At 44.3% G+C, this 24,538-nt stretch overlaps 1 protein-coding gene and 1 pseudogene across 1 annotated transcript in view; one reads left to right on the forward strand and one right to left on the reverse strand.

Annotated features, from left to right (window-relative positions):
• Plce1 (phospholipase C, epsilon 1) overlaps positions 1-24,538 on the forward strand; it is a 307,957-nt gene that overhangs the window by 62,468 nt on the left and 220,951 nt on the right. The window lies entirely within an intron of this gene.
• Positions 793-3,491, reverse strand: Sephs1-ps1 (selenophosphate synthetase 1, pseudogene 1; annotated as a pseudogene).

Below are 24,538 nucleotides of genomic sequence, written 5' to 3' on the forward strand. Positions count from 1 at the left end.
ATGATTTCTCTTTTCAAGTTCTGTCCACTTGGCCGCAAATTTCATGATGCCAGTCTTTTTGTTTTGTCTTGTTTTTTTTTTTTTTTTTTTTTTTTTCCGGAGCTGGGGATCGAACACAGGGCCTTGTGCTTGCTAGGCAAGCGCTCTACCACTGAGCTAAATCCCCAACCCCTTGTTTTGCTTTTTTTAAACAACTGAGTAATTCTCCATTGTGTAAATGCATCACATTATCTTTATCCATTCTTGGGTTGAAGGACATCTGGGTGGTTTCCCATTTTGGGCTATTATGAATAAAGCTGCTGTGAACATGTTTGAGCAATGCCTTTGTGGTAAGATGGAATGACCTTTAGAGTAGCCCAAGATTGGTCTAACTTGGTCTTGAGGTAGATCAAATCCCCGTTTCCTGAAACGTTACCATATTGACTCTGAAGTGGCTGTTCAAGTATAAGGTAAAAGATGGGATCTCAAAGTAATTTTAACTTGCATTTCCCCTGATGGCTAAGGATGTTGAACTAACTTCCTCCCTCCCTCCCTCCTTCCCTCCCTTCCCTCCTTCTCTCCCTCCCTCTCTCCTTCCCTTCCTTCCTTTCTTTTTTTCTTCCTTGGGTTTTTTTGAAGGTTCCAACATGTTTTATTTTGCAGACCACTGGTGCATACTTTCAAGGACCAACATCATATAGATTCCTATAGTGTCCGTTAGTGTCCTTCTGTGACAGCTTCCTCTACTGGGGCCAGACTTGGTGGCTTCAGTTCCAGCTGTGGGTGCATACAGGAGACTCTGTGGCTCCTGGATCACAAGCATGTGGCAGCCTCTTCCTTCTGGGAGCTCCGTTGGTCCAGTGGCGGTTTCCTGGTGTTCCCTGTTGAGGAGCGAGGCTGGATGACTTTACAAAGATCAGCTTTGGAGCCTGTTAAGAGGAAGCCCTGAGAAACCTGAAGATGTGGTACTTTTTCTCTTTTGAAGACAGGCGTTTGAGAACCCAGTACCCTTGTGCTTAAAGATGGGAATCCTCAGCTGCTTAACAGATAAGGAAGATAAGGAAGCCTGTTTTTAAGAAACACAGATAACACCTTTGTACATTGCCTATTCTAGAACTACAAAGTTTAATTCAAGAAAATATAGGTCCCATGAAAGGCTTAAAAGTTTATAAAACTAAAATCTAGTTTCCCCAATAAATTGTATTTTAGGCAAAAACCCTCCCAGATGATTCTAAAATAACACTAAAAAGGACATCTGATTATACAAGAGCAATTAAAAAATTAAATATTTATTTGAATAACAACTTTTATGTTGGAGCTGCAATATTGGCAATGCGGTTTTTAACACAAATCACAAAATGTGAGCACAAAAAGGTACGGGCACAAAGACAAAATGATGCTAAGAGTTGGGCTAAAGAGCTGCTGATTATTTTTTTCTTCTGTCTTTATTAACTTGGGTATTTCTTATTTACTTTTTTTTTCTTTTTTTTTTTTTTCGGAGCTGGGCACTGAACCCAGGGCCTTGCGCTTGCTAGGCAAGCGCTCTACCACTGAGCTAAATCCCCAACCCTCTTATTTACTTTTTAATTGTTATTCCTTTTCCCGGTTTCCCGGTAAACATTCCCCCTAACCCCTCCCCCTCCCCTTCTATGTGGGTGTTCCCCTCCCTATTCTCCCCCCATTACCACCCTCCCCCCAACAATCACGTTCACTGGGGGTTCAGCCTTGGCAGGACCAAGGGCTTCCCCTTCCACTGGTGCTCTTACTAGGCTATTCATTGCTACCTACGCAGTTGGAGCCCAGGGTCAGTCCATGTATAGTCTTTGGGTAGTGACTTAGAACCTAGGGCTCTGGTTGGTTGGCATTGTTGTTCATATGGGGTCTGAAGCTCCTTCAAGAAGAGCTGCTGATTTTAAACAAGAGGCCTGGAATTACTGTACAAAATATAAAATGTCTTAAATACTACCATCCACAGGACAGTCTTTAGTATTGATCATATTTGAAAGTCATTTGCGAAGTAAATTAATTACTGAGTCGTAAATGAATCCTGTACGTGGAGCCCCTGTCGGAAGGCAGCTCCTTGTTGCGCTGTAGAACAACTGTGGAACTTTGCAGAAAGTATCTTTTCTCCTACGGTAAAGATCATTAGTGGTTATTACTGCCAGTCGTGCTTGCCGTGCCAAGCAAAGCACCTGCCATCCTGAACTGAATGAGCTACCGGGTAAAGAAATGCCCCCAAGTTATTAGACTCAACTTTGCAAACCAAACCCTCGAAGGAGCCATGCAACCCTGACTGTGGGGAGGCCGTCACGTGACTTACCAATTCTGTCTTTCTAGAGTGTCAACCGAGACACTTGAAAACAGACCAGACTGATGTGATAGGTAGAATGAGAAGACAGACTGCGAGTGGTATTCCTCTCAGCAGTGCCTGTGCCTTTAGAGAGCGCCTGTGCGGCAAGAGATGTGGGTCTAAAGATTCAAAATGGATCAACGGTATCAGATAACAAGATCATTCTCAACTCAGAAGCTGCCTGGAGGTCGGGTGCATCTTCAGTTAATGTAACAGGAAAAGAAGACCATAGGTTTTATTTTATTAATAGCATCCACTCATAAACCGACCTAGCGTCACCAGCTGTGTAGACACAATGAGAAGATTGTGAATCACAAAGGACGCCTCATTCCTCTGTTGCTTGGCCAGGTTCTGTGCATAGCCCAGAGTCCTGAAGCCAGTGATGAGCACTGAACGTGTGCATGAGACCTGTAGCTGTTCTGTTGAGACAGGCCATGTCCACCATTGCCTCTTGGTATGCCAGCTCTACGTCTTCTTGGGTGACCACTAGCTTAATTTTATTACTTTTTTCAGGAATATCCAGCCACTGGTGCACAGTGACTGCAACTTGTTTCCCCAGGGGTTTTGCCAGTACCGGCATGTCCCTTGGTCCTGCATTATCTGGCATGATAAATTCATTGGGCTGGCAGACAGTTGTGACAACTCCTCCCAGAACAATCCAGGGGTTTAATACCGTTTGACCACCCCATACAGAGGTTCCCCTCTACCTCGTGGAATTTTTAAAATCTTTAAAGAGGGATAATTAGTGATATCCCTTCCTTGGTCAGTCATTTTATTACTGCCTCCAAGGATCATCAGCATATTGTCACATTGTGTGACACCCATTGCATAGAGGTCACTGAGGACATTGACACATGCTGTCCTGCCCATAATGTAAGTATTGTTGACGATAGGATAACTAATCTGTGATTTGAACCAAGGAAAGACCACCATGCCTCAAAGGAATGACTCAAGTATCCATCCCAATGTCAAGTCATGGCATAACAGCTCTCAGAAATGGCTCATATTCTTGGAAGTGGCTCTCTTGTAAAGATTCCAGCAATTTCTGCAAGACATCTTGGGGCACTTTGCAGCCTGTGCCTTTCAGTTCAGGAAACCTGGTTAGCCAGAAGCTCTTGTCCAATTCATAAGTTTCTGGGTGAAAGGACTCCCAAGTAGACATGGTTCAGGGTTCATAGTTCTTCACAGTTCAGCTCCTCCCCTCCCTCTCTCTTGATCCAATGGGCTTTTCTTGGATTTATTTTTGAGAGAATTCCTCTGTGTGTAACTCTGGTTGTTCTGAAACCCACTCTGTAGACCAAGCTGGCCTCAAACTCACAAAGATCCTCCTGGCTCTCCCTCCTGAGTGCTGGTATTAAAGGTATATGCTACCATGGTCCAGATGTTGCACATTTCTTTCTTTAAGTGTTTCTTGGCCATTTGAGATTCTTTTGCTGAGAATTTTCTGTGTAGATACACAAATTTTAAATTGGATTATTTGGTTTATGTGCCATTTATTGAGTTTTTATTTTGGATATTAGTCCTCTGTCAGATGTGGAGTTAGTGAACATCTTGCTCATTCTCTAGGCTGCTGTTTTGCTGTGTCCTTTGCCTTACAGAAGTTGTTCAGTTTCACGAGGTCTGATTTATTAATTGTTGATCTTAGTACCTGTGCTATTGGTGTTCTGTTTAAGAAATTGTCTTCTGTGGCAATGCATTCGAGGTTAACAAAAACAAAACAAACAAACAAAAAATTAAAAAAAACCAAAAGCCAGTAGCCTTCCTTTATACAAATGATAAACAGGCTGAGAAAGAAATCAGGGAAACAACACACTCCACAATCAGCACAAATAATATAAAATATCTTGGTGTAACTCCAACCAAGCAGGTGAAAGACCTGTATGACAATAACTTCAAGTCTTTGAAGAAGAAAGATTAGAGAAGATCTCAGAAGATGCAAAGATTTCCCAGGCTCATGGATCTGTAGGAATAGCAATAAAAATGGCCACCTCACCAAGATCAATCCACAAATTCAACACAATCTCCATCAAAATTCTAGCACAACTCTTCACAGACCTTGAAAGAACAATTCTCAACGTCATATGGGAAAACAAATTGTCCAGGAGAGCTGAAACAATCCCGTAAGACAAAAGAACTTCCAGAGGCATCACCATTCCTGATCTCAAACTATACTCCAGTGCTACGGTAATAAAACTGTATGGTATTGGTATAAACAGACAGGTTGATGGATGGGATTGAATTGAAGACCCAGATGTAAATCTGCATAACTACTGACATCTAAATTTTTATAAAGAAGTCAGAAATACACAGTGGAAAAATAAAAGCATATGAAACAAATGGTACTTGTCTAACTGGGTGTCTGTATATAGAATAATGTGAATAGATCCATATTTATCACCCCACCCAAAACTCAAGTCCAAGTGGATCAGAGACTTCAACATAAAACCCGACAGACTGAGGAACAGTATTCTTACTGTCAGGACACAGCCTGCAGACAGGCTATGGATCAACGCATTTGACCCTTAAACATCCTCAGATATATTCTTTTAAATTTCCTTTAGGCTTCAATTATAAAAATAAACAAATTTAAAACCTCAAACTAACACATGTTTCTTATACCAAAATCAGTGCATACGATTTAAAATGATTAGCTTCTTCCTGTTCTATTTGCTCTGTCCGTATTCCCTAAATTTTTGTGGGTTTAGTCTCTATCCCTTGAATTCTTTTGCTTTAAGGTTTGATCAGGAGCCATTGATTCTTAACAAGGTAACCTGTATGTCCAGAAAAATGCTTTGCACAGAGGTTCCCTGTGCAAGCTCATCTGCTTGGTGGTCACTTGGTGATAGCGATTGTGTGTGTTTCTGTACCTGAGTGTCGTTCAGTCGAGTCAACACAAAGTATCAATAACAACCGGATATGATGGTTGCTGGTCCCTAAATGCAAACCCTTGAGGACGTAACCCATATTTAAAAAGAGATAATTGTGGTTTTTCTCACCCTACCTCTTCCTTCTTAGAGAGTGAAGGCAGATGAGGTGCAGTCCATAAATCCTTGAGTTTGTGTTGCTCGACTGTAAAATTGGCTGTGGAGTATTTTTTTATTAGTAATTTCTTTTACAGATGCTTTTGAAGAAAGTTAAAATCCTGGTAAAAGCGCGTCCAGGCACCGCATTGCAATTTAAACATACCAGTATTTTATTTCCTTAAACACAAAGGCAGACAATTTCCCCTCATCCCTTTCTAACTTTCTCTTTTTAATTAAAAAAAAAAAAAAGGTCAGAGCATCCACCACATCTTTTCTTCTTGGGCTGCAGAGTTGATCGCTGCTTTGGGGATGAAGGGACTGAGCGCATCTCATTTCTGCTCAACTGGTAGTTGCCCTAAAACAAAGACCAGCAACGTTTGAAGACTGAAAGTATCCTAGCGGTGATGTGTGACTCACGGTATTTCCCCACGGATTCATTTTCATTTTTATTTTATTATTCTCCGACTCCATGACTAAAGGTTTATTTGGTGCTTGCAAATTGAAACAGGCTGGACTAGAAGGAGCCACCTACCATTGCCCACGAATCGTTCTGGGTAGGTTTGTAAATCTTCCACTCAACTTCAAGTGTACCGTCTCAGGGGACATCCCTAAAGCGAACCATTCTGGAAGGGCTTTCAGTTCTCGCCTTTGTCACATGGTGATGGCGTGCATCACACAGGCTGTCTAGCAGGCACTTAGGGGTCAGGCACTCACCTCCTGGCTGTCCTGCCAGCTACAGCATTGCAGCCATTGGCAGCAATTTTCCTGATCTCCCTAAGCTTCTGGCTTTCACACCTGAAAAGAGAGAATGATGAAAATCACGACTCATTCAGAGAACTGCGAGGACCGGATGGGCTGCAAGAGCTATATGCAGGGCAGGTAAACACTGCTCAGCAGATGTAGCCATTGCTATTATCATTATGCTGTCTTCCAGGACTTCTAGTAATGAGGACTGTGCTGGAGCAGATGGATGTGTGCACTCTGAGTGAGTGATCTTCAGCACATGAGGGATCGCTACCCTGCCACATGGTACTTGTTAATGTAGGTCACCTTCCTTAGCCTCTGGCTAGGATTAGCATTAGCTTTTGGACTCACAGCATGCTGCAGGTCCTCAAGAAAGACTGGACAGCACTGGAAATGAATAGGTGGGAAGTGCTTCTCCATGGAGAGGGCTCTGTCTTAGAACCGCGTTCAGTCGCAGACTGAGGAAGGGGGTAGGAGTGGCATTTCAGCCAGGAATTAGAGCTGTTTTGGTGCTAGCCACAGAACCAGCAGCCACCCTTCTAGTGTCTGAATGAGGATGAGATGGCAAGGATTCTTCGTAAACGGAGGAGGCCCACTTGATTAAGTAGCCATTTTATGACTGTATTTTATTTTTATTATGTATGTGTGTGTGTGATGTATACATACATTGCACTACAGTGTTTGCGTCAAAGGACAACCTTAGATGTCAGCCCTCACCTTCCTCCCTGTTTGAGTCAGGGTCTCTCTGATGCTTGTGCAGCTGGAGACACTGCAGTCCTGCTGTGAACACTGTGATTAAACATGTGCGCAACTTTGCCTGAGTTCTGGGAATTTAAGCTCCTCCTAATTGGAGAGCCAAGGCCTTATCCAATGAGCCTCCCTAGCCCATCTAGTAGCTATTTCAAACATTATATTTAGAATGTGAGATTCAGATTTATAAATTTCTTGAGTCCAAGTTGAAGAAACCATGGATTCCTACTGTCAGTACAGATGTCTGACTCACCTAAGGAGCCTGTGAGTCTGAGCCTTGGGCACAGTGAGGGAAGTCCTACCAGACAAGTGGGGACAGTAAGCTCCTGGCTTCAGGTATGGATGGGCACAGCACTGCTCATCTTCCCCATGAGAATTAAACCAAACCCAAGCAGACTAAAAGATGCCAGCACCCCGGAAAGTTCCACGAAGGAAGAGCTGTTAGACCCTCCTTGCTAACCTCTGCCCCACAAAAAGAGGAGCCAACGTTAAATTCCGCCTACTATTGGACCCTTTCCCAGGTTACCACGACTGCATCTTCAGTTTCTGCATTGCTCCCAAACTCAGGCGTCTCTATGCACCTGTAGTTATTTCTTCTAAAATTCCAAAATGTGAAGTGATTGATCTAAGGGTAGAGATATATTTTAAGATCCACGATTACCTCTAAGAAGGATATGATACAATATCTGAAAGGAGCAACTTCTGGGTGGATAGAATTATTTTGGCTCACAGTTTGAGAGAACATAGGCCATCATGGGAGGAAAGGCATGGCAGCTAAGATTCTCCAGCAGGGTGGGAGCTTAATGCAGCTGCTTGTAGCATAGTACTGATTAGGAAACAGAACCTGGGGCAGGATGCAGGGCTGGAATATGATCCCCAGTACTCATTCTTGCTCTTGCCCCAGTGACCCACTTCCTCCAGCCGGGCTCCATCTCCTAAGGGTTTCGAACTTATTGCCAGCTGGGGAACAAGTACTTGAACATAGAAGCCTGTGGGGATTCACATTCACACAGTATCAGTTAGCAACCAGCCTTCTACCAAGGGTTGCTCATGGCTCCAATCATGTCCTTTCAAATGAGACCCTAAGAAAAATTAGGCTAGTTGTCTATTACTGTGTAACAAATCACCACAAACGTAGTGACCTTGAAACGATGTGAATTAACTGTGTCCCTCTGTAGTATATTGTTGATCTTACACCGTGTGGATGGATGCCTTTTCGGCTCTTGTTTCACCAGGCTAAAGTGGAGGCATCCACAAAGCTTGCACACCTCCTTTGGGATTTGGCGTCCTCTCCCAGGTTCACAGATGGTTAATGCAACTACTTCCTTCTCCTGCTTTCTGTCCATTAACTTAATTTTCTGTAAATTCTGGAAGAATGGACAGTTACTCACTTTCAGTAGCAACAGAGAACTATTTTAAAGTGAAGATGTAACCCTCGTATTGCTTGCTACTACATGTTAAAATACTTGCAAAAAATTGTCAATCACCCCACAGACACTAGCTGTTGTAAGTATATCTTTTGGAGAGGTGTGGAGCATGGTCTCAGGACCATCCCTGCTCCTGTAATTGAGAACTTCACCAATGGAGATGTCAGTAACCATAGCAACCTCTCTTATACTTGGTCTGTGGAATTCTAGCCCTGGAAGATGTTTTTTTTTTTTTTTTTTTTTGAGCTAAATGTTCCATGATAATAAAGTGTGGGAAACATGTGTGTCATATTTGCTCCACACCTTTCTGGAACATTGTAGGGCACGTAGACATGTGCCAAGTTCTTCCATGAAGGAAGAGTTTCCGTGGGTTGTCTGGATTCTCTTTGTCCATAGAACAAGCATCTCTTTCCTCCATCGATTTGGATCTTGAGTGAGTCGTCTGAAGGGAGCCTGAAGGTGTGTGTTCTGTTGATCTAGAACATACTCTCAAACCCGCCTTTCATGCTAATCCTCTCCTGATAAGAATGGAGGGTTGATCTTACAGTGGAGCCTCACTTCTTCTAGACAATTCTGCCATTCTCTGTAAAAGAATAAGGGAAAAGTTTCTAATAAACACAACCTTGCTGATTAGAAATAAAAATAAAAACATACAAAAACAAGACACACACACACCCCCACCCCCACCCCCACACAGTTAAAGCCATCTGCTGGGCTTCTGAGAAAGAATGGTGTCATTAGCCTCTTAACTCACAAATGTTTGAATAGCACACAATGTGAAAATATGTACGTGCAGCTTGTTAGGCCCTCAGTTACAGATCCAGGTATATACTCTTATAGGCCCAGCTATGTCTGTTTCTTTTTCTCTTTCTGTGACCTTATTTACAGAAATATATATTTTTGGGTTCAGTAGTGAGGGAGGCATAGGGAAACAACACAGGTGATGGTGGCTCTAGCCTGTGGCCAATGCTGCTCACATCGTAACAGATCAGAAAGCCCAGACTCAGGTAGAAGAGCTGGTCAGGGATGATGTGCTTGCTAGAACCCACTGCCTATGACACTTCTTGCCCAGTAAGGTCTTACCTCTTGAGACTTATGACTCCTCTCCAGATAGTGCTATGTAGCTGGAGACCCGGTGTTTAAAACAAGAGCCTGAGGAGGTCAATTCAGATCCAGATCGTAGTATAAGCCTCCGAGGTTGGTGACTATGTGCAAGGGAAAGAGGTAAAAGAAGTTTGAATGGACATGCAGGCTTGGGGGAGAGAGAGAAAATTAGACACAAGAAAAGGGAAGAACAGTGAGCTTGGAATGCGTGGAATAGGCAGCCTCATGAGTTCATGGGTGTAGAAACCGTAAGAAAGGGATGGCTTGCTTGTCTGTGCAGTAGGGCACCAGACAGAACTGCTTCAGAGACTGGGACTGAGGTCCAGACGGCCAGAGGTGGAAACAGAACATCAACACTAACCCCTGTGGTGTCTATAGAAATGTAGAGGAAGGGTTATGGTGTTACATGACTCGTGAGGTCTGTTTTTGGAGGGAGAAGGAAGAACCTTCAGTGTTTCAGGGTGGAGATCTCTCAGAAGAAGTAGACGGTATTGTTTTGGTGTGCAAAAGAGATGTGCAGAGGTACAAGTGACAGGCTGCAGTCTAGAAGGATAGCGAGAAGCCTGATAGAGCTGGCTGGGTGATCGATCACCTTGGGATATGGGACTGAGAAAATGACACGTTGTTTCATGTGTTGGAACTATTTGCATTGTGTGCTCATCTTGCCGGCCTCTTTTTTTTTCTTTTCTTTTCTTTTCTTTTTTTTTGGAGCTGGGGACTGAACCCAGGGCCTTGTGCTTGCTAGGCAAGCGCTCTACTGCTGAGCTAAATCCCCAACCCCTTGTGTGCTCATCTTATGTACTCTGGGGCTGTTGTACCGGGTGGACAGAGATCTTTTAACAACAGGGACATCATTTAACATTTAACTTCCATCTTGCTCAAGGGTGAATTTATTATATTGTTGAAATGTTTGACACTATATTGCTTTTCTAGCTCCATTTTATTTATTCAGTGTGTGTGTGTGACTGTGTGTGTGACTGTGTGTGTGTGTGTAATGAGTGGTCTCTGTTTTAAGTCAAGCACTTGAGTGCTCCTTTTCTGCTCTTCAGTGACTTCTAAGTGACATCTTTATGGATTCTGAAGAAAGTATCTGGGTTTGTTTAAACGACACCGAATTTTATTGCAAGGGCTATTTGTGCATTCTATCCACCATTTTGAAAAGGCAACTAAGTCAATATCCTTGTGGACTCTCACGTCTCTTATTTTCATGCCTTTAATGATTGCATGACATATGTTGATCAGGGCTTCGGTAGTGTAAGGGACAGCATGGCTCTGAAAGGAAGGCTCAGTGTGTGTCAGCCTGGGTCAGGTGTCATCGTTTGTCCTGCCTTCAGCCCTGTGCAGTGAAGGTGGCCCTGCTACTTCTTTCCAATGTGGGTGTAAGTCCTGAGTGACGATAGGTATATGAGCTTAACACTTGTCATCCAGTACGTGCTTGGTGAAGACAGATTACATCACCGTTATCGTCATCCCTTTTGGAAACTCGGCTAGATAAAGTCCTCAACAGATAGAAGCATTAAAGGTTGTGGTCATTTGGAAAATAGTAAGCACAAAGAATGTAGGGGAGTATCAGAAATAAGATTCCCTGCCTTTAAATGTCTGTTTCTTAGCTTTGTGAGCTTGGCAAGATTTCATTTCCTTGTGCCTTGGAGAAATGAGTACTCTGTGGCTTGCCTTACAAGAAAATTACAAGGATTAGTGAGTTTATATTGAACTCTTGGACTCTCTGATTGCAAAGTAGGAAATATTTTTTTGCAGCTGGGATGCATTAATGCTAGCATGAACCTGGGCACAATTACCGGATTTAGACTGGGTTTTTTTTTCTGCCCCCCTTTCAGCTTTTGTGAAACTTCTATGTTCCTTTGCTGTGTGACTGAGGGAATTGTAGAGAATTTGCCTCTGAAGTCTTGGTGGAGGGGAAGTCATGAGTGAAGGTGCTAGATGTTTGGGTGGCATGGTATAAGCAAAATCCATTTTCTGGTTTAGTTTTGGGGCGAGCAACCTTACCCGGTCTTGTTTCTTCCTGAGACAAGCCTGAGAAAAACCAGTGGTGTAGGAAGATGGTAACAGATGGAGATAACATAGTTGTGTTTTCTTCTGGTGAGAGAAAGTCATCAGCCAATGAGAAGTGAGCTTTTATAGTTACTCTCAAGAAGATAGTCCTGGGATTGGAGAGATACCTCGGGAGTTAAGAGCACTACGTCCTCCTGAGGACCTGGGCTCAATTCCCAGAATGAACATGACAACCCACAACCATCTGTAACCCCAGTCCTATGGGATCCAAGGGCACTAAGTGTGCCTATGATACACAGACACACATGCAGGCAAAATGCCCATACATGTAAACTAATACATAAAATCTAAGGCTTGAGAGTGTGATCATTTTGTGCAAGGAGTAAGGAAGTGGAAGTTTTGCCTGGCTCCATGATCTATCTCATTTATTTGCTCATTTGTGTTTCTGGTGGTGGCAACTGAGTTCAGTTGGAGACTAGGCTACCTAGGAGGGATGGCCTAGACGTGGAGACCTGGAAGGGGAGAACACTGTGGAAGAGGGAACAAGGAGATGAGAGGAAGTAAGAACACCAGGGAACATAGTTATTTAAGAGAAATGGCCCAGATCACCCCAAAGCAAACAAGGCAAGGGCTCCACCCAGTGAGCTACATCTTTAACTCCCATTGGCATCTAATTTGTAGCACATTGCAAACTAAAGTATAGACGTTAATTCTGTGGAGGAATGTCATGTGAAAGGGTTAGCACAAGAATTAAGAGCAGACTCTTTTCGGGTTTTATTTTTTTTCCTTTGAGACAGGGGTTATCTGTGTAGCTCTGGCTATCCTGGAACTCACTCTGTAGACCAGGTTGGCCTCAAGCTCACAGAGATCCACCTGCTTCTGCTTCCCACTGCTGGGATTAATCGTTTATACCACAAGCACTGGACTAAGAGGCGACTCTTGAGGCAAGCCATCCAGCCTGAAACCCAGGCTCACTCTCTTGATAGCCTTGTATCTCTGTGCAGACTTCTTGACCTTGGAGGAATAGCTCTCAGAGCTGTATGGAATAAAATAGTTAACAAATACACAGCATTTGTGATACTACTTAATTCACAGGGTAAGCACTGAGTGCTTGTAAGTTAGTTTTTGTTATTTAGAGCTGTGGGTTCAGGGTGTACGGCACTAGGTTTAGATGGCTTGAGTTCGGGTCCCAACTCAAAAAAACAAAATGTCTTGCTTGTAACTGACTTCTGTGAGTCTTTATTTTTGTAAAACAGTTACAAGTCTTGCGTCTACTTGGTCAGAATCATGGGAGAATTAAATAAGAATTTTCAGAGCGCATCCTAATTTCCAGTATGCCTGGTAGATATGAAATACTCAACATGTGTTAACTATTGTTCTCTTGGCTTTTCTTTAGATTGCAGTGACATCTTTCTTAGCCTTTAAGTAGAAAGTTGGAAAATCTGAGTGTCTTGGGCTTCTGGGTGCTAGTATCCACCTTCCACCTCTGGAAGATCCTTCCCAGATTTTGAGCTGGCTGCTAAACAACACAGTCAGTCATTTCTGAATTCACTCTCCAGGCCACGGTGTTCTGCAGCGGATCTTGGCAACACATCAGGTTCCAGGAAAGCACATGAATCACCACAGGATTCCCGACGCTGCACTTCTGAACCTCATAAAAACATGCAGTGCTGTTACCAGATCGCCTAATAGATGTCTTCCCTGGTGTCCTCGATTCCTTTCATATCCTATCTCCCTCCTTCCCTCCACTACATCATTCTCCTTTCTTGCCTGGTCTCTACACACAGACCCTTTCTCCTACCACCTTCAGCCCAGACCCCAAACAAGTTCAGTCCCTCCCCACCTGAACTCTTCTTTCCTCAACCCTCAACCCTCAGTCCCTGACCCAGACCCTGCCTCTGCCCCTTCCCTTTAAATGCTTGCTCTGCTGGCAGACTCCCTGCATGTCTGCCTCGCTCATCACTTCCTCCAGCTCTGCTCCTTTCCTGGACGGCACTTTTGTTTTTCACTGTAGACATCTTGGATCCCGATGTCTCTGTGTGTGGAAGTTCTACCAGCTCTGGGAAAGGTGGATGTTTGGTTTTCTGGGAGTGGATAACTGAATGGCCACTTCCCTGTGGCTGTCACAGGATAAAATCCTTGCTGTAGTCTTGCCCTGTCTCATTGCTATCTCACATCACATTCTAGACTAACACTTCGAATAGAGACCCCCCCCACATAGGTGGTACATGCCTTTAATCCCAGTGCTCAGGATACAGAGACAGATCTCTGTGACCTCAAAGCCAGTTTACTGTATAAAGCAAGTTCCAGGCCAGCCACAGGTACATAGAAAGACACTACCTTAAAAACAAAATTAAAAACAAAAACAACAAACAAACAAAAAGAAAGAAAGAAACAAACAAACAAACAAAAACCCAACCCAAACCCAAACCAAAACCAAAACAACAAACAAGCCAACGAAGAAGTGTCAACGGTGAGGCTTCTGTGGTATTAGGAAATCAGTAGCAGCTGTTGAATCAAGGGGGATTGGAAGAGGATGGTGTATTCCAGGCAGAGTATCATGTACCAAGGTCCTGAGGTGGACAATATGGGGTGAACAAAACCCAGACGTATAGGAATGAGAGTGGGGAGGCAGGTGAGGTAATTCAGAAGTGAGTGGGGACTCAGCTGGAGGCCTCGGCATTGATTTGATTGAGCTTTGATCTTTCTTTACATCACAGATAATTGACTTTGCCTGTACCATGACACCTTGCCCCCTGTGTTTCTATATTTCACACATTTATGTCGCTATAAAATATCTTTGTCTTATCTCTAACTCAGAGTGATGATATTGATGAGATCAGAAGCTAGTTAGTGTGGCAGTTTTCATTGTTAGCTCAACAGCATAGAATCTCTCCTGGGAAGACAGTCTGTCGGCACACCTGTGAGGAACTATCTTTTTTTTTAATTGGATATATTTCTTTATTTACATTTCAAATGTTATTCCCTTTCCCGGTTTCCTGTCCATAAGCCCCCTATCCCTTCCCTCTCCCCCATAAGGGTGTCCCTCCACCCACCCACCCACCCCCAACATTCCCCTGCACTGGAAGTCCAACCTTGGCAGGACCAAGGGTTTCCCCTTCCACTGGTGCCCAACAAGGCTATCCTTGGCTACATATGCAGTTGGAGCCCTGGGTCAGTTGTGGGGAACTATCTTAATCAAGTTATTTGATGTGGAAACCCAGCCCACTGTAGGTTCAGCATCATTTCTTGTTTTGTGTCTTGAACTATGTAAGAGTAGAGAAAGTAAGTTGAGTAGGAAACATGTATGCATTCATCTTCTCTGCCCTTGACATTGGAAGCAGTGGCTCTAGTCCTGGCTTCGCTGCCTTTTTGAGAAATGATCTTGGACAAGTAACTCATCGTCTCTCGGGCTTCTATCTGAAAAGAAAGCTTTCATAAGGAAAAATGGTGACTGTAGTAGGAGTGCTGAGTGCTACCTATGGCTGTGTGACTGACCTGTGGAGGAGTTTTGAAGACATCATATCAGAAGGAAGAGCTCTTCAGTTGCAGCTTGATCTTGATAGAGCCCTGAGAATTGTCTGAGATGAGAGGCCAGAGGTTTTCATGATCTGGTCTGTAACTTCCTTAAAGAATGACCTGAACTTTTCCCCTTATTCTTGTTCTTTCCTGAGATCATATAGTAGCCATGTCTACTGTCCCCACTTGGCCTTCCTCAGGGAAGCCACTCATGCTTAGGTCTTCTAGCTTGTCTCTTAAGGTCATTTGTCATCATTTCATTTGTCACCTCATTGCTCACTCAATCTCTGTTTTTATTTGACAAGAATACCAGAACTTTGTCTCCTTTGGTTACTGAAATATGAGTTTCTGAATTTCTTTATCCACAACTCTAGCTCCAGTCCCTTGGGTTGCACTGGATTGCTGACTCATGTGTCCTTTTCTGCTCCCGTGACTTCTTAGATCCTGGACCACCCTTCATTCCTGACACTTGCTAGCTTTGGATAACAACTTTTTCTTTTCTTTTCTTTTCTTTTCTTTTCTTTTCTTTTCTTTTCTTTTCTTTTCTTTCTTTGAGGCTCTAACAGCAGCTCGTTATTTTCAACTTTTTGTTTCCAGCCATAATTTTATTACAAAACTTGTCAAACATCAAATTAAAAACAACTTGCACCTGGTATCCAGATACTGTGGCACTGCCTGCCCTATCACTACCAGGTAAAGAATCCAATGTCTTTAGTCTTACCCAATGTTTCTTTCTAAGCTTATTAGCATGTGCCATGTTGATATCAGGAGAAAAGAAGGCATGATAGAAAAACACCTTAGTACTAGTAAAACAATGACAGTGTCATCAAACAGAGTCTAAAGAATTTCAGGATGCGGAGGGTGATATGTCATGATCACACGAGCACAGTTACTTTGCATACACTCTAAGCCACAGGTTAGGATGAACTGATCACTTTTCACCTGGCTCATATGTGATATGTGTAGTAGAAACCCACATGTACACACTGTATGTATTGCATCCTTATGTTTATTCTGAGGACAGTGTAGCTTTAAATAAAAAAGTCTAGCAAATTTGCCACTTGTCCTGCGCCGGGACAGTTACTGTCAAACTAACTAATCAACCTCACTAAACTTGAGTGGCTACAACCAGCTTATGCACATCTATTAGACCGAGAGAGAAAACTTAAAGTTGTATCAGGTAGAACTCCTTTCTAGAGAGTGCCTGGCTTTCTCTTGACCTTCCGCATTATAGGTCAGACCTCATGCTTTTTCTGCTGTCATTGCCTTTTGGGTAAGAGGAACCGCCCTTGAGTTCCCACTTCCAGTTCTAGATTTACATATCAAAACAAAACTCCCCTCTCCATGCCTCACTATATGCTTTGCTGATGTTGTCTTGAATCAAGATCTCATACCATAGCTCAGTCTGTTTTAGAACTCCCTTTCTAGCCCAGGCCAGCCTGGGGCTCATGGCAGCCATCTTGTGCTAGCCTCCTGCGTGCTGAGATTGAAAGTGTGAGCACACACCTGGCCTTTCTGTGTGCTCTGGTCAGGTGGCAGGCAGAGAGCTTGCTGCACTCTTTGTACTCCCCCTGACGTTGTGCATTCTTCCAAGGCAGCAAACCATACTTAATTATCTCTGTGAATCAGAACTTTGGTAGGGCCCTACAAAATAAAAGAAGGCCTTTAATTAATGGTTTTTAGAACAAATTAATTTATGGCCCTTTGAGAAAAGACCAGCCACCCTGAACCACAGAGAGGGTAGTTGGCTGCTATGGAAACCATTCTTAGAGATGGCTACCTATGGGGAAGTTCCTTCTGCTGTTGAACTCTTTGAAACAGTCTTCTTCTCTGCCTGGGGATGACTTTCTAGGTAGCATTGTGACATAAAAACTAATGTGTTCAGCTTTTTCTCTTCCTTTGACCTACTGAAGAATATGTCTACACTTCAGTGTTCTATTTGTTTTGTTTTGTTTTTCTGGTACTCTGGCTAGCTGAGAGAGAATCCAAGCTCATCTATTGCGTAATAACAAAGATGGAAAGGAGAAGAAAGGCCAGTGCAGACCAAGTGTGAACCTGGAAACAGTCACTGTACAAAGAGCATGGACAAGGTGAACAGGGGATGGTGTATGGTACCCTCTGGTGTTCTGTCTGGAAGAAAATAAAGATCTACCTTAATAGATTTTCTCTCTCTTAAAAAAAAGTCTTTGTCCTTTGGAATTAACACAATTTCTAGTATGTAGAAGACTCAGAAAATACTTACTGATTTTAACTTCCTAAGTAATAGTTCCGACTGTTGGAATTATATCCTTACAAATACAAACGATTATATGCAGCTTGCAAGCCATGTATGGTACCAGTATTTTTGGTATCATAGGTCTGGGGACATGACCTTTGAACATGCTCGTTCTGGGATGGTGGGAGTATTAGGGGAAGGCAGGAAATAACTGCCAACTCACTTCCAACTTCACAGTCCAATGGTTATGCTCTTGTGTGCAACTGTGGTTCAGGACCAAGGACAGCATCCTCTCCTCGGGAGGCTTCCCCCCTCCTTTCCCTGCTGCTACTCCCAAGCTCCAGTGCGTATTTACATCCTGGGCCCTGTTCTTTTCATTGTGCCTGCTCTGCAACCTTCCCACAAGGAATCCATCAAATGATTTTCTTTTCCAGTTCTGTACGAAGTCTGCAGAGCCCTGCTGGAGACAAACGGCAGAAGCCCTTAGATGCCACACAGTTCCAAAGTCTTGTGTCAGTTCTGCCAAGATGTCTGAAAATGCCTTTTGCCATCGTTCTCTTCCTTAAGCCCAACGGTGGCTATTTTAAACCTGTGTCACTTTAGTCCTGTGTCCCCTGGCTTTCCCCTTTGGTGTCAGTATGTGGCCCTGTCTCCTACTTCCACTAGAAAGTTTACACAGTCAGAATTCCTTTAACTAACTACCTTTTTACACTTTTGCTTGGCCCACCTGTGAAGGAAAGTTGTTCTTTGGTCTTCTTAAAACAAAACTCCCTCTCTCTGCATGTTCCTCCTTCCACATGTCAGGTACTCACATATTGTCTGGGTTCCTGGCTAACATTCCGATTGGCATTCCCAGACAACTGTGAGATTCCATAGTCCTGACTTAAAAGATGGTCCTATTCCAGGCCTACTGAATCAGTCTTTGGCAGTCGGCCTTTGGAATACATATATTGAACAAGACCCCTTGCTGTTTGGGAAGTGTTATTTATAAAGATCTGCCTTTGATCGTTCTTTCCCTCAACTGTCCTCCAACTATGAGTCAGAAAGTGCAGTCAAAATGTTCCCATAACTCCTATAATTAAATGTTCAAGGTAGGGCACACGAGGGTCAGCAAAATGGATGATCTGAAGAGTATTTGACAGAGGGGGTATTTACAGAGGTGTGGTGGTATGTAGGACACAAATGAGGGTCAGGGAAGTATCTTAAGGCTGCCACCAGTAGGGCTGAAGAGGGGCTAGCTGACCTGTAATTAGTGCAGAGAGGCATGCAGCTTACAACTGGTAGTGGGAAAGAGCAGAGGAAGCAAATTCTCCTCCCCAGCTTCCTCCCTCTGTGCTCCTGCCAGTGGCACCACCTATGAGGGCAAAGGAACTCCGTGACGACTAGTTTGTCAGTCTCCAGCTCATGGAGCAGCAGAAGGGAGATTTGCATTTTGGAGGACAGAGGCCATACAAGCAGAAGTTATATAGTATGGCAGTGTGGTTTTAACCAGGACTTCTCACACTTTGACCCTCTGCTGTAGCCTTTCTGCAGACTTCAGGGGCACCCGCAGTGCTGGGCTGGCTGCTCTGTGTTTACAGCTTTGTTCTCTCTCTTTGCCCATGCAGCCTTCTTTGTGTGAAAGGCCCAATCTGCCCAACAACTGTCAAACTTTCTATAAAAACCCAACTGAGATGCTATTATTTGAGTATCCGATGTCCCCCAAAGACCCATTTACTCAGAGGACATATATTCATTTAGTACCATGACTTCCAACGTGTAAAATATGACCTAGTCAAAGCCAGAGCAGAAGCCATATCTGGGGCTCAGTTCCATAAAAGACGTTGCAAACATACTGGAAATAAAGTTCTGTTTAATTCAGCATTCCATGGGCAATCCTAACATGACCAGGAAGGAAAAATTTGCTCTTCATCATGTAAGACTTCTGTTTAAAGTAAGAACTGTATAAAGCATGCTTACCGGAACAAGCCAGTTCCTTAGGATTGAGGAACTGTGTAGCCACAGGCTTCAGCCCCAATCCATCAAATGGTCTTATGACATCAGTAAGAACCGTTAGTGAGTTGTGAAACTGAAATATGCATGCTATGACAATAATCTATCTTCTTATCTAACCGAATATTTCTTTTGAGATAGGGATTAATATGTCCCAGGATGACCTCGAACTCACTATGTAACAGAAAACAACCTTGGACTTCTGATTTTTCCTGTAGTCACCTACCAAATTCTAGTATTACATACATGCATGCCAGCCATATGTGGTGCTGGGGAGCAAGTACAGGGTTTGTGCATGCTGTACAAGTACTCAGTAAACCGAGCTATGTCCTTAAGACCCTTAATTTTCAAACAACCAGGATGCCCGACTGAAAAATCCATGACATAAAAATCCATCAGAAGTCTCTTATTTTTGAACTGAGTGTGAACACATGTGTAATCCTGGCACTGAATGTGGTGGACATACCCTGTAATCCCAGCAGTGAGTGTGGCAGACACACATGTAATCCCAGTGGTGAGTGTGAACACACCTGTACTCCCAGAGCTGAATATGAGTACACCTGTAGTCCCAGCAGTGAGTGTGGCAGACACACCTGTAATCCCAGCACTGAGTGTAGTGTACACACCTGTAATCCCAGGACTGAGTGTGGTGGATACACCTGTAATCCCAGCACTGAATGTGGTATACACACCTGTAATCCCAGGACTGAGTGAGGTATACACACCTGTAATCCCAGGACTGAGTGTAGTGTACACACCTGTAATCCCAGCACTGAGTGTAGTGTACACACCTGTAATCCCAGCACTGAGTGTGGTATACACACCTGTAATCCCAGGACTGAGTGAGGTGTACACACCTGTAATCCCAGGACTGAGTGTAGTGTACACACCTGTAATCCCAGGACTGAGTGAGGTGTACACACCTGTAATCCCAGGACTGAGTGTAGTGTACACACCTGTAATCCCAGCACTGAGTGTAGTGTACACACCTATAATCCCAGCACTGAGTGTGGTATACACACCTGTAATCCCAGGACTGAGTGAGGTGTACACACCTGTAATCCCAGCACTGAGTGTGGTGGACACACCTGTAATCCCAGGACTGAGTGAGGTGTACACACCTGTAATCCCAGCACTGAGTGTAGTGTACACACCTGTAATCCCAGCACTGAGTGTAGTGTACACACCTGTAATCCCAGCACTAAGTGTAGTGTACACACCTGTAATCCCAGGACTGAGTGTAGTGTACACACCTGTAATCCCAGCACTGAGTGTGGTGGACACACCTGTAATCCCAGGACTGAGTGAGGTGTACACACCTGTAATCCCAGGACTGAGTGAGGTGTACACACCTGTAATCCCAGCACTGAGTGTGGTGTACACACCTGTAATCCCAGGACTGAGTGTGGTGGACACACCTGTAATCCCAGGACTGAGTGAGGTGTACACACCTGTAATCCCAGCACTGAGTGAGGTGTACACACCTGTAATCCCAGACTGAGTGTAGTGTACACACCTGTAATCCCAGCACTGAGTGTGGTATACACACCTGTAATCCCAGCACTGAGTGTAGTGTACACACCTGTAATCCCAGGACTGAGTGTAGTGTACATACCTGTAATCCCAGGACTGAGTGTAGTGTACATACCTGTAATCCCAGGACTGAGTGTGGTGGACACACCTGTAATCCCAGGACTGAGTGTAGTGTACATACCTGTAATCCCAGGACTGAGTGTGGTGGACACATCTGTAATCCCAGCACTGAGTGTGGTGGACACACCTGTAATCCCAGGACTGAGTGAGGTGTACACACCTGTAATCCCAGCACTGAGTGTGGTGGACACACCTGTAATCCCAGGACTGAGTGTGGTGTACACACCTGTAATCCCAGCACTGAGTGTGGTGGACACACCTGTAATCCCAGGACTGAGTGAGGTGTACACACCTGTAATCCCAGGACTGAGTGAGGTGTACACACCTGTAATCCCAGGACTGAGTGTAGTGTACACACCTGTAATCCCAGGACTGAGTGAGGTGTACACACCTGTAATCCCAGCACTGAGTGTGGTGGACACACCTGTAATCCCAGGACTGAGTGAGGTGTACACACCTGTAATCCCAGGACTGAGTGAGGTGTACACACCTGTAATCCCAGCACTGAGTGTGGTGGACACACCTGTAATCCCAGGACTGAGTGAGGTGTACACACCTGTAATCCCAGCACTGAGTGTAGTGTACACACCTGTAATCCCAGGACTGAGTGAGGTGGACACACCTATCATCCCAGAATTGAGTATGGTGGACATACATGTTATCCCAGTGCTGAGCGTGAACACACCTGTAATCCCAGCACTGAGTGAGGTGTACACACCTGTAATCCCAGGACTGAGTGAGGTGGACACACCTATCATCCCAGAATTGAGTATGGTGGACATACATGTTATCCCAGTGCTGAGCGTGAACACACCTGTAATCTCAGTGTAGAGTGTGGTGAACATACTTGTAATCCCAGCAGGGAGTGTGGTGGGACATGCTGTAATTCCAGCACTTAGAAAGAGGTGAGCAGAAGCCAACCTTGCACATATATATAATTTTTTGAGGCCAGCCTGAACCTTCCTTTGAGAGAAAGGAAGGCAGGAAGGGGAAAAAGTTGCTCTTAGTTTTAAACACTATGTCTGAGGTGCTTATTTTGTTGTTAGTGGAAGGTAAGTTTCTGTTTGCCCCAACAAATGCTTGCTAATAAATAATGTTAACAATACCTGTCGGGTGGTGGCAGCACACACCTGTAATCCCAGCACTTGGGAGGCAGAGGCAGGCAGATCTCTGAGTTCAAGGCCAGCCTGGTCTACAGAGTGAGTTCCAGGAAGGCCAGGGCTACACAGAGAAATCCTATTTTATAAAAACAAAGAAAACAAAACAAAACAAGAAAGAAAGAAAGAAAGAAAGAAAGAAAGAAAGAAAGAAAGAAAGAAAGGAGGGAGGAAGGAAGAGAGGGAGGGAGGGAGGGACGGAGGGGAGGAAGGAGCGAGGAAAGAAAAGAAAGAAAAAAAGAAAGAAAGAAAGAAAGGAAGAAAGAAAGAAGGGAGGGAGGGAGGGAGGGAGGGAGGGAGGGAGGGGAGGAAGGAGTGAGGAAAGAAAAGAAAGAAAGAAAGAGAGAAAGAGAGAGAGAAAGAGAGAAAGAAAACCTGAGAAACAAAGAAAGAAATATAAAGAATACTAGTGAAGCCAGGCCTGGCTATGTACTCTGATAAGCCACAGCCAGAAGACTAGGAGAGGAGGATCACAGAGTTGGAGACCCACCCGGGCTACCTGGTGAGACCCCATCCCAATAAAGAGGTGCATCGAAGCGGTATTTTTCTCTCTCTATCCCCCTTCAGTCCTGGCTCTGGTTGCCCAGGTACTAAGTAGTTAGTGATGCTTCCTAAGTGTTCTCAGCACCTGACACCAGGGCACAGATAGACACTGTTTTGGAACAAAACTTCTAAGCCTTTCTGCATCAGAAACATTTCCCCCAACTACTCCTGCTGTTCACTTTGACTAAGGGGAGCTTCCTCCTGGGTCTTCACATGTGGAGAATCAGGATTCTGTATTGCTTCAGTGCTGCTAAATCCCGCCCCTCCATTTCCTGTCCCCTGTCTACCTTCAATTACCTTTCTGTCTTTTTACTGACTCCTGCCTGTCTCTGTGACTTCCTTTTCCTCTTTGATCACACTGGCTAACAGCAGTCCTTTCCTCATGGCAACGTTGTACATGCTACATGCCAGGTACCGTACTAAACACTTTACACCCCGACTGGCACTTATGTTTGCCCACAAATCTGGGAGGACACGTTCCCATATCCATTCCACAGCGACCCCAGTGAAGTGCAGTGAGACCAGACAACCTAGCCATCCTGCCAGGTGTGTAAAACTAACATCTATGATCACATGGTCATCCAGGCTGAGCAAGCTCTGTGCACAGACCAACAGGCTACAATCTTACTCCTCTCTCTCTCTCTCTGATCCCACTCATGACTCCAAGCCCCAGAATGTCACCTTGTGGCTTGGCCACCCAATCGCTCCCTTTGTTGTTGCTCCTTTGATCTTGATTTCATTTTTCAGTTTTGTTTTTGAACTTGATAGGACCCTTAGTCTCCACAATTTCCATTCACATCACGTTGCCCTTCATTCATATCACCCTTTCATACCTATGTGATTCCTGCAGATGTCTGAGCTTGTGAAGGAAGCTGAGGAAGTCTTCAGATACCATCTCCCTGCATTTCCGTTTGTTACTTTTTGCTTATGAACAAGTAAGCAAGGTTTCCCCCGCTGCAGCATCAACATTGACATTCATCTGTATTGTTTTTGCTATGTCGAATTCCTAGAACTGCAGAAGTAACAAGAGCTAGGTAAATATGACCCAATGCCAGGAGGTGACCCTCCTCTTTGAGCTCTCCACAAAGTATTCCTTTTCCTGACAGGAACACTGGGCAGCAGTATGAATATGGTGAAAGCCCAGGGGATGCTACAGGAGAGGCAATATGCCTATATACCTTCCCTCGTTACCCACCCATCCCAACATTTTCAGGTACAAGTCTCTTCTGTTAGATGGTACCCAGAGTCCCCTCCTCTCCAAACTTCTTGCTCTGGGGAACACCCACCCTTCCTGGCTCTATTCTTGTCCCTCCTTGTCCAGTTCTACCCACAACTCTGAGCATTTTCTGAGAGGACCTCCCTTTACCCCCTAGCAGTTCAGTTCAGTTTAAATGAACAGAGTGCTTCATAATGCCATAGCATTACATTTATTTCTATGCGCTACCTGAGGACACCAACCGACGTTTTTATTGCATTTTCCCTGAGCAAATATGGTCTTATTTACGAATAACTGCCTTGTGGGTGTGTACATGCTGTGTCTGAAGTAGAGCAGAGCTCAGTGAGGGTGTGGGCTTGTCCTGAATGGCGTCAAGGAAAGTGGGTCTTGTGTTAGCTCTCAGATGATAGAGAGAAGGAAGTCAGAAATGGAGATGCGCCTAGGGGAGATAGAAATACACAAAGAGTGGATAGAAAACCATGAAGAGGACAAAACATGCCAGAAATTTCCACTAATTAGTACCGAGGAGCCAGCTGACTGTTTTAGTTCATCTACACTTCCTGCCCACTTCCTTGAAGGTTTCAAGTCAGGGGAGGCCCTGCTGAGCACATCTGATGGCGTGGTCTGCCCACCTCACCCACAACAGCTATCCCTGTAACAAATCATAATAGCAATTGTCACAATGAGTTCAGCTGTGACCTAAAAGGCCTCCGTCACACAGCATCCCAAACACTTAGGCCTGCCTGCCAGAGCTGACGACAAACACAAGGTCCCTCTGTTTTATGTCCTGGTTTTAGTCAACCTGGTCAGGTTTTACTTTAGATGAAGCCATTTTATGTGCCACTTTGTTGAA

The sequence above is a fragment of the Rattus norvegicus genome, chromosome 1 (genome assembly GCF_021556685.1).
Source record: "Rattus norvegicus strain SHRSP/BbbUtx chromosome 1, alternate assembly SHRSP_T2T, whole genome shotgun sequence".
Classification (NCBI taxonomy): Eukaryota; Metazoa; Chordata; class Mammalia; order Rodentia; family Muridae; genus Rattus; species Rattus norvegicus.